Below are 10,189 nucleotides of genomic sequence, written 5' to 3'. Positions count from 1 at the left end.
GTGTTACCTGCACTGCTGGCAGCGAGAGCCCAGACCTAAATAGACCATCAGTTCTGGATTGGGCAGCTGATGTGCAAATCAGAGAAATGGTCTTTTCACTTCCATTAAAAATAATTTTCTTCTAGTGGCTCTTTCAACAAATGAGAGACATAAAAGCTTTGGTCGGCTGAAAAATTCAATTTTATGTAGAAGGAAATCATATCAAACTCTGTTTTTTGGTAAACTTTATGTAAAGCCAAGGTCAGAGAGAAATGTGACACTTGGAAACCACAAGTTGTTTCCTCAGGTGACTCAGTTGGAAATAATTTGTTTCAGTGGTGAACTGGCTGGTACCTGGCAGTGCTTTGAACCACAGTGTTGAAGAGTGAGCAGGGACAAGTTCTTCTTCAAGGTGACAGCATCCATGAATTACATTTGACATGGCTCATATTCAATCCACAGTGAGACAGAAGTTTTTTGGGTTGTTTTTGTTTTTGTTTTTGTTTTGTTTTGTTTTGTTTTGTTTTCTGAAGACAAGCAGCAGAAGACCTCTGCCTTGAGAGAACTTTTCCAACATCTCCAACACGAGGCTCCCAAATCTCTGCTGGGGAGCTGGGAAGGGCAGAGACAGCTTCAGGCAGGAAACAAAAGCTTCTACAGATGTTAAAGGCTGAGCGCTTCTTCCTTCCTGCTTTTGGGCCGTCAGGAAGTGTTGGGTATGAATCCCCCAAATCCACACAGGCCCAGGAGTACCCAGAAATGTGAGGATTGCATTAGAACCTTCAGAGAAACTAAAATACATAAATCCACACAGACCTGAGGTAGAAATGCAAGTTGAGTTTTAAATAAATAGAGGATTTTACGTGCCTGTATTAGCTAGTTAGAGAAACTCTAAAACCTAGTTTAAAGTTCAAGTAACATTGCCTTTTACAAAGTTAGTTCAATTCTAGTCATAACAAATATGATACACCCTTGATAGACAGAACAGATAGAGCTATTTATGTAGAATTTCTGCAAGAATTTGTATTTACCTTTGTACATCAAGTTTGGCTTAGGGTAGGTCCAACACTATTGTAAGAAAATTCGTGTAACACCTACTTGGCTGAAAATAGACTAAAACCACACTGCTCTGAGAACACAGACACACAGGACTCCCAAAACCACTGCTGCTGCTGTTGTTGCTACTGATAAGATGCTCACAGGACACAGGCTGCTGAGGCCTCTGCTGCTGCTGCTTTGCTTGGGACTCAGAGACTTTATGTCACCAGGCTTCTGTGTACTGCTAGAGACTGAGAACTTCGCCTTCGTGGGACTGATTTAATGAGGCAATAAAGGACTTCTTTTACAGCTGCCCAGCTTCTAGTCTTCAATGAGGACGTGAGGAAGTGTCGACAAGGAAGCCCACTGCAGCCAGGCAGGCTGAGTGCAGGTCTGTGCAGTGCTGACAGCCCAGAGGGAGAGATCCCTCCAGCCGAGCATCCCTCCGTGGGAGTGTGCCAGGGGCTTGGTGAGGGCAGCAAGGCACAGAAAACCAGTGCAGGACTGTGGGAAGTGGGATTTGGTGGAGTGATTAAGTCTACAGTCCAGCTGGCAGACGCAGCAGCTGTTGCTATTACAGTCCTGATAGCATTTCATTTATTTTAAAATCCGATCTTAAGGCTTTAATATCCGATCCATTTTAAATCGCTTCGTTTGAAGGTGGCAGCAGGGGGGATCATCTAGTAAAGAACATGGAGTAAAAGACAGACAAGTCTTAGACGTCACTTTATGAGACAAAGCTTCTTAAACTTTTCCATTTAAGATTGGATGTCCCTAATTTTCTAGTGCTGCAAGAGAAGGCAGACCAAAATCCAGGAGAATTGAAAAAGGCTCCTTTCTGCTAACAGAAGGCAGGTGAAGAGCAATTTCATAACCCAAAAATGATTCCCATTAATCAAGTGAGTGCCCTCACTGACACTTCCCCTTTCTGAGCCACCCTGTTATATGGAAAAATGGACAGTTGGCATGAAAGTTTAAGAATGAAGTCTCAGGAGTTTGGGATGATGGACACACAGAACAGTCAGGGAGACAGTTTCACCAGGAGCTGTGAAGGAAGGCTTGGGGAGGTTGGCTAAGTGCTGGCTTTTCCCTGTTGCACGTGGGCCAGAGTCCTCACCCCAGTCACATCCTTCAGGAGATTCCTGTGTCATCCCTCTATGATTCAGCTGGGAAACAAAAATGCTGAAGTTTGGAGCCTGTGCTCAGGCACACACAGCTCTGGAGCCAGCAGCGTCAGGGACTTTTCTCACTGAGCTGGGTTACAATCCTGCTGCAGCCTGGTGGGAGGAGATGACTCACTGTTTGTTCTGTAAGACTACAAGGAGACACCTTGAAGCAGAAAATGGCTTTGGAGTGCCAGCTTGCTTCCCAGAGCAGATGGCTGGGCTAGGCTGAGGTTAAAGATGTTCATTATAAATCCATCATCAAACTAGGCCAGCGATGGGCAGTGATTACCATCAGTGACACCTTCTGTGCCACACAGGGCTGCAGTTGAGTTTTGGGGAGTGGATCAGGATCTTTCACAGAGCACAGAGCCCTGGAGCCAGAGCACAGCTGGAAAAGATTCTGCAATCTCCAGATAATGCTGCCTACCACCATAAATAAAATTCAGATTCACCCTCCACTGCAGACCCCAGCAGGTCACCAGGACAAAGGGCCCACATGGAATTATTTCCCTTCTTTTTGCACGAGAATTCAGAGAATAACCCCCCCCAGCCCCAGGACTGCTGAGTTCCCACTGCCCAGGCAGTTTCCTCATCAGCTAAACCAGGGTAGAGCAGCAGGGAAGGGGATGGAGCTGCACCACTCTTCACCAGATGGGATCCAAAATGATTTAACAGTGAAATCAGAATTGAGGCCAACTGCAATTTCTTTTGTCACAGCATCCTCGGGTCAAACAGGAGGCAGTTGCCTACTTTGATGCACTCACAGTCTCACAACCCCCCTGGTGCTCTGTGGTGGATAATCTCCACCCCAAACCTGAAGGAATCAGCCTGGGATACTTTCCTAGAAAACAATAACCAAATTCTCAGCCTAATGGCTTCTGTTCCCACAAGGAATCACATAAATTAAATATTAGGTCTGTAGTCACTTCCTTGCCATACAGTGTAATATTAATGAATTTATGGTTCAAACACTTTCTGCTTTCATTTAAAAGCCTGCGTTGTGGGGTTCTATTTAATTTGATTGCTAAAAAATGAAAAAAAAAAGCATTCTGGACTGAAAAATCCCTAAACCAGCTTTTTCTTCCATTTTTTTAAAGAGAATTTGTTTTTTTAGTATGTGAACGGTTTGCACTCACAACATGATACCGCTCTCAGAAACATGATTTGGAATTGGATTTTGAGGATTTCCTACCTCAAGTTGGAAAGAAATACATGACAATGTATTTCTATAGCAGTTCCCTGTCACCTTTTACCAAACTCCTGAGATCAGTAAATATAATGACATTTAGGAATTGCCATAGGAAGAAATCAGTGAAATGACTTACAGAACATTCCATTTTCTTATGAAGATGGACACTAGGGGGGTTTGGTTTGGGGTTTTTTGTTTGCTTGTTTATTTTGGTGGTTGTTTTATTTTAAAATAATACAATCATAAGATAACTGAATTATTTTGGACAGGCAGCTGCTGCAGGTTATTTGTTAAGACATTGCAAGTCTAAACTCACAACCTGTGTTATTTTATAGCCAGTATTCCACACTTCCCTGCCAGTCTGTAGATTTTATCATCACCATGTGAAAATTAGGTAAGTACTCAACAAAGCAACCCAAAAATAATGTTATTCTATGAAAACACAAGTCAATATAATTATGCCTAATTTTCTTTTTTTAATGATATTTACCATACATCTCTCTCATCCTTCTGGTTGCCCCTGTATTTTCAAAGCCATCAAATGCTGTGCTTATATGGAACCTTTGGGAGCTCAGGGAAGTGTTTCCTCATTTTCATGTGTACAGTTCATAGAGATAAAAAGGACATCTCAAGGCATTTGCCAAACTCGAGGTCATATTCTGGTCATTTCCTCCTTGATCCAAATTCACCTTTGAAGCCAGGTTTTCAAAGACTAGAGGGTGATGCCAACTGTGAGAAGCATGACCAGGAGAAGAAAAAAGGAGGAGTCCAAATCTAATCACTGATATTCCAGTGATGACAACTCATGGAGGAATGACCTCACACTCTGGAAGGGCTGAGGCAAAACCTGCCAGGACCATTGTCTGGATGGACTTTTCTGACTTTCTCATTTCTGAGCTGATAAGAGATTTTTGTACAGCCTCCTAAGTGAGTGACATCTCACGTTTCACATTCCAATGAAAGCTTTTCAACGGGCAAATGGTGCTTTGGTTGGGAGCACTTCAGTTTGGACATTCCCCTGAGATGGATTTCTGCTGGAGATAGACAATGGATGTGAACTCATTCACATACCTGGGTGTGAACTGGCCAACCTTCAGAGCTCACCACTGCTCCCAGACACGGCTGCAAAAGCAGCTCTGTGATGAAAACAAAGCAGCTTTGAAGCAAACTTGGCCCTGCTGAACAGCCCTGGCCCAAACTGGTTCACTCCTTCCTTGCTGCCCACCTCCCTGCAAACCTTTCACAGCCCACAAAACCAACAGTAGAAGGCTGCTCCGAGGTATTTACTGGTAGGGGTTTTGACAAGCCCCAAAAAAACCACACTATGTGCTGCTCACCCAGAGTTACACAATTTCACATGGCTTCAGAGAGCTGTGGGTGGGGTGTGAGAGCTGCTGGGAACTGGAGAGACACAGCATAATTCAAGTCCTTTGTGACAGAGGGGCTGCTATTGCTGTCTCTCTCTCTGTCAGCTCAAAATTCAGTAGGTTGTTTTTTTTCCTACTAACTCTTTACAATAGTAGTTGGCTGGTTGGGTGGATAGTTGGACCTGTGGGTTTTTTCTGGTTTGGTTATTTATGTGGTGATTTGTGTTGCTGAGCTGAGGAAGCACCAAACTGGGATGTTATTTTAGATACAATTGTGGTGTGAAGATACAGAAACCAACACATGAAGGGGAAGATGGTGTCAATGTGAGAGTGTGAATCCAATCACAAAACCAGGGATTTTTGTGACAAAACCTCACAGATCACTAATAATGTGTTTGTGGTTTTCCAGAGTTTCCTACAGTTCTATGACAAGGCTGTACCAGTGACAAAGGTGACAGGGAGGACATGAAATAATAAAAGGTTCTGGTGGTTTGTGTGTGGCAGATCTTACTCTTACTCTCCATGAAATTTAATTTCCTGGTGCATATTTCTGGTTTCTTCTTGGAAAGACTACCCAAGTGTTGCCTCATGTTCACCTGCTTTTCACTGTTTGCATTTTGTTCTCACATAGCTTCAAGAAAACTGTGTATATTTTTAGAATTTATCTATTTTGTTCATATATTTCTCCTCTGGGAGGAGAAAGATGATTGATGGTGGTGTTCACCAACGAGGTCAAAGAGGTGGCAGCCTGTGTAGCCAATCTTTGGCCTGCTTGTCAGAGTGGATATATATGAAGTCAGGAGAATAAAGTAAAAAGCTTTCCTGCTTGCTTTTCTGCTGCCTGCTTCCTTTTTTCCTGTCCTTATCAGTGACACACAAGGATTCTGCATTCCACCATCACCTTCACACAATGAATCTCTTCATGGACTTCCCTCCACAGTCAAGCCTCCCAGTGCCCCAGGAGGTCAGTGAAACAGGTTAAACCACAGGTGATCAAAGCTTGTCCTCTCAGAGGAATGGTTGGATTTGGACACTATCAAAGCCTTGTTCCTTTGTTTTGGGTGATGTGAAATGAACTTGGATGAGGAAATAAAGTGATTTGCTTTATTGGAATTTACTTTAAAGTCATTTACTTTTATTGATTTACTATATTTACAATGTTTATCTGGAAATAAAGTGATTTACTCACAGAGCAGGTTGGCAGCAGGTGCTGGGCCAGGGTCAGGTGCAGCCCTGGGTCTGCAGCCAGCATAAAGGGACCTGGGGATGAAGGACAGGGCCAGTTCAGGTGTCCCCTTTTGGGGCTCCAGAGTTACAGCAAGCTCCAGCATTTTCACACCCCTCCTCTGCCCACACAGGTGAGTGCACACAGTTCTTCCCACAGCTGAAGGACAATTTTTTAGTCATTTCTGTGTATGCCAGGCTGAGTTTCAGCTGTCAGTGTGCAATGGGTCACTCTCTGCCGCTTGTCTAAGGTGGCCAAGCACTGTGGTTCGGATGCCTTGGGAAGGCTGACCTCAAACAGAGACTGCACAGAGCTGGAGAATAAAGCAGATATCAGGCCCTTAGGGTACACCTTGGGCAGGACAGGGCCTGGCCAGGGCTACACCCAAGGTGGACTAAGAATGGTCCCAAAAATTGGACAAGCGATCACGAGATCTCACACTGTTATAAGTTTTGGTCCATTTGCATGTTGGGGTTTAATTGTCCAATTCCAGCTCCAGGCTGTGAGGTCCCACCCTTGTTCCTCCCTCCAGCCCACCCTTGGTTGTGTTTTTGGGGCTGAAAGTTGTCCATGGTCTCCAGCAGGAGAAGGATTTGTTTTGTGTCCCTGCTCTGTGCAGTGACACTGACTGAGCTCAGAGCTGCACCCCTGGGCACCACAGGATGTGAAAACATAAAAGTTCAAACTTAAGGCATCAGTTCTCTGTGGGAGCTTCCAGAGCCACCCCTTTGAGGTATCCCAGTGCATTTTTATGCTGCTGTAAAACCTGACCTATTAATGTTCATGTCTGAGCAAGAGACACAGCAGGAGCTGCCTCAGAATGATGGTGGCTCACTGGGGAGGAAACACTGGGTTTGGACAGTTGCTTTAGGTGATCTTTATTGTAATATTTTGTGGATCAGGGCTTTTAAAGGGTGCACACTTCTAAAAGTCAGACTGTCTCAATGACATCATGCAGATTTGCTTTTTTTTTGCCCAGGTTTTGGATCCTCACACATACCAAGCTCTAGCATTTCATCAAGGAGACATATCTGCAGGCAATGTGGCAGCTGCTTCCTGGCTCCTGGAGCCTGCAACGCTTTATTTGGGTCATGCAGAGTATCTTTCCTTCCCCTTGAAGCAGGTAAAATGTCTGCTGGCTTCTGACAGTGAGAGAGAGCACCACAAAAGTGAAGCTATTTTAGAAGGGAAATTGTAAATGAAGAGCTTTGCACACTCCGTTTCTAATCAGCTACAGGCAGTGCTGCTGGAGTGAAGGGAAGCTAAATTCAGCTCCCACTTGGCACCACTGTAACTGCTCTGATCCCAATGTGGGTCACTGCAGCCTGAGCAGGGAGTGCAGGCTCACCACATCCCAGCCAGGGAAATATCCCCACAGAGGGACTCTCCCCATGCCCTAAACCCTGGAGAGGGGATCAGCTCTGTGTCACCTCTTTGTGGAGCTACAGCTGCAATAGTATTGCAGCCCTCAGGCCACTCTCTATTGCTGATGGAATTGGCTTTCAAAGTTTCGCAGGGGTCATTGTGGTGGTCACTAGTTCTGGCAATATTCCAACAGGAGAGTGTTTCGCTCACAAGATTCCATAAAATTAGAAAATCCCAGTTAGAACTAAATGCAAGTTCTGTCTCACTAGCAATTAGAGTTATGCAAAAATCAATTTAATAACTGGCAACTGCTAGTGCCTACAATGAATCAATATTACTAACTGGAGGTGTTCTGTAGTTCTGAAATGTGCATTACTTATAGGGAAAAAAAAATCGAATTTAAAAATATCATCATGGTTTCTGGTCCAGAAAAAAACCCCCTACTTTGCAAAATCACTTTGGTGCTGTGGAGTATCCAGAATAGCAACTTCCCAAATAAAGCTTTGCCAAGCCTTGCTCTCCAGCTTGTGCTGTGCTGTGTGTGGGTGTCAGCTTGGTGTGCTCCTCGCTGTGCTGAGGCTGCTGTGCTCCACACAGAAGCAGAGCTCTCAGGGCTTTGTGTTGGCTTGAACAAAAAGCCACAACCTGTAAACAAATCCACATCTTCCTTCTGAGGGCCCACGGTGGGGTGAACCTGCAGGTGAGAGCAGAGCCCAGTCAAAATAGTTGAGTTTGGTACAGGACCTGTGCAAAATCACTGAGCCTTCCATTCTGCTTACACAAAGCCATGAATTCATCACCACACACAGGGCAGATGTTGGCTGAAATACCCACTGGTGACTCCCTGGGAAGTTTTGGTAGGCCAAATCAAATTTTGCTAACGGGTTGCCAGTGTCGAGTCCATAAAAAGTGTGACCCAGTTTCCTATTCCATGACTGAACAATTTGCACAGCTCTAAATATAAAACTGTTGGTAACAGATCCGTATTTGTGGGAAAGGGAGGTGCCTCGGGAGCTGCACTGGGCAAAGTGTTTCCAACCACCCCACAAAACCTCCCTTGTAAAAGGTGAATCAGGCACAGTGTTTGTCCTTTTTTCATTCCCACGTACAAATAAACATCAAAACCCGGGTTGAAATTATAAATATATTCGTGTTGTTTATAATCATGGCACTACACAGTGAGAATCATGTCATTTCATTTCTCTTGAAGGAATTGCAATAGAAGAAGACAGTATTGATACAGAATAGCCTCTCACTGTCCTGCTTAATTCTGTCCCAGTGCGTTTTCAGGAGGAAGAACCCTATCAAAGGGAAGCAGTGAGTGCATTGGGCACAGGAATCAACGCTCTGCTCCTGGCTGTGAGCTCAGCACACCCAGGCAGCCTGGTCAGGGAGCAGGGCTGAGCCCAGGGACAGCCCGGCCACAGCTCTGCCCTGCAGCCCCAAGCACTTGGGAGGGATGAAGTCGGGCTGCTGCTCACGCTGGAGGTCCTGAAGGAGGCAGAGTGTGGGTTTGCTGAAGGCTCCAGCTGATCCCTGCTGGGTGGGGATCTCTGGGAGTGCTGATGGAAGGTGTCTGCTGGAGCCTGTCACCCCCGGCCACACAGGGGGATTCCCTCCTTCTGAGCAAGGCAGTATTTTAACCAAAGAGTGCTTTTAAAAAGAAATAATAGCATTTACAGTGGTTAAACAAATGCTACTTTTTATCAGCTCTACTTGATAATAGCATACAGTCCTTATTTGCTTGCTTATTAATATGTTGTTCATTACTTTAAGCCCTCACAGCTACTCTAGATAACAATTTAAATACACAGAGCTTTAAAAAAATATTTCCATTACAAATATTTTAAAAATATACTTATCCTAAAAAGCTGTCCAGCACTATTCCAAAAATCTCTTGTAATAAATGTCTTTTTAAATTTTAACAAAAATATCTACCGTCATATAGAAGAGCTCAAGTTTCGACAATTCTATAATACAGTCAGAGATATGGTGGGCCAGATTTCACTTTTGTTTATACAGTTGCCAATTTGGATCATGGTGTTCATCTCATTTGGGTTATTCCAGTATAACCAGGAGCAGAATATAGCCCTTAGTGCTTTAAAATAGCTAAATGGACTGGATGCTGCAACAGTTACTGGTGCCGAGCATTACGGGGAGGGAAATCCTTTACTTCACTGCATCTAAAAATGCAAAAGGATGTTATATTTAGTATTTGTGCCATGACCAAAGAAGTGCCAGGCATCTGCAGTGGATGACTCAGACCCAGAATCATATTCACTTACAGAATACATATATATTTTTTTTTTTTCCTGAATGGTGCCTGCAATTGCTTTCATTAAATGGAGAGTGAATTTTTCTGGAGAACATTTTTAGGGGGAAAATGCCAACCTTCCTCTCATACTTTCTACAATCCTAGGAATCATTTTAGTTGCATTTTGTGTGAGTTTTAAGAGAATCTCCCAGTACTTAGATCTAGGCAGGATACTATTTTGAATTGCTTCTGTATTTTCAACCTGAAACATCTCCATTCATCCAGTCCTGTTCAAAGCGTATCTAGAACAAGCACTTCAAGCTTCTTCAAGCACTTATAAGAATCTGCATGTCATCAGGATAATCTGGAAACTCATCTTTTAAAACACTGGAACTTTTTTTTTGCTTCCCCCCTCCACCCTTTTTCCTTCAGTGTTCAAGTTTAAATGCAGTGTTTGATTAAGGACCATGGAAATCAACCCAGTCTGATTGCAGCAGGGCAATGTGCAAGCAGAGGTGACAATCTCAGCTCTGCCACTCCTGCCTGTGATCATCAGTGGCTAGAAGGGGTCCTTACACATTGTGAGTTTAAGTCATGTTTAAAGCT

The sequence above is a fragment of the Sylvia atricapilla genome, chromosome 22 (assembly GCF_009819655.1).
Source record: "Sylvia atricapilla isolate bSylAtr1 chromosome 22, bSylAtr1.pri, whole genome shotgun sequence".
Classification (NCBI taxonomy): domain Eukaryota; kingdom Metazoa; phylum Chordata; class Aves; order Passeriformes; family Sylviidae; genus Sylvia; species Sylvia atricapilla.
This window is presented reverse-complemented; position numbering follows the sequence as displayed.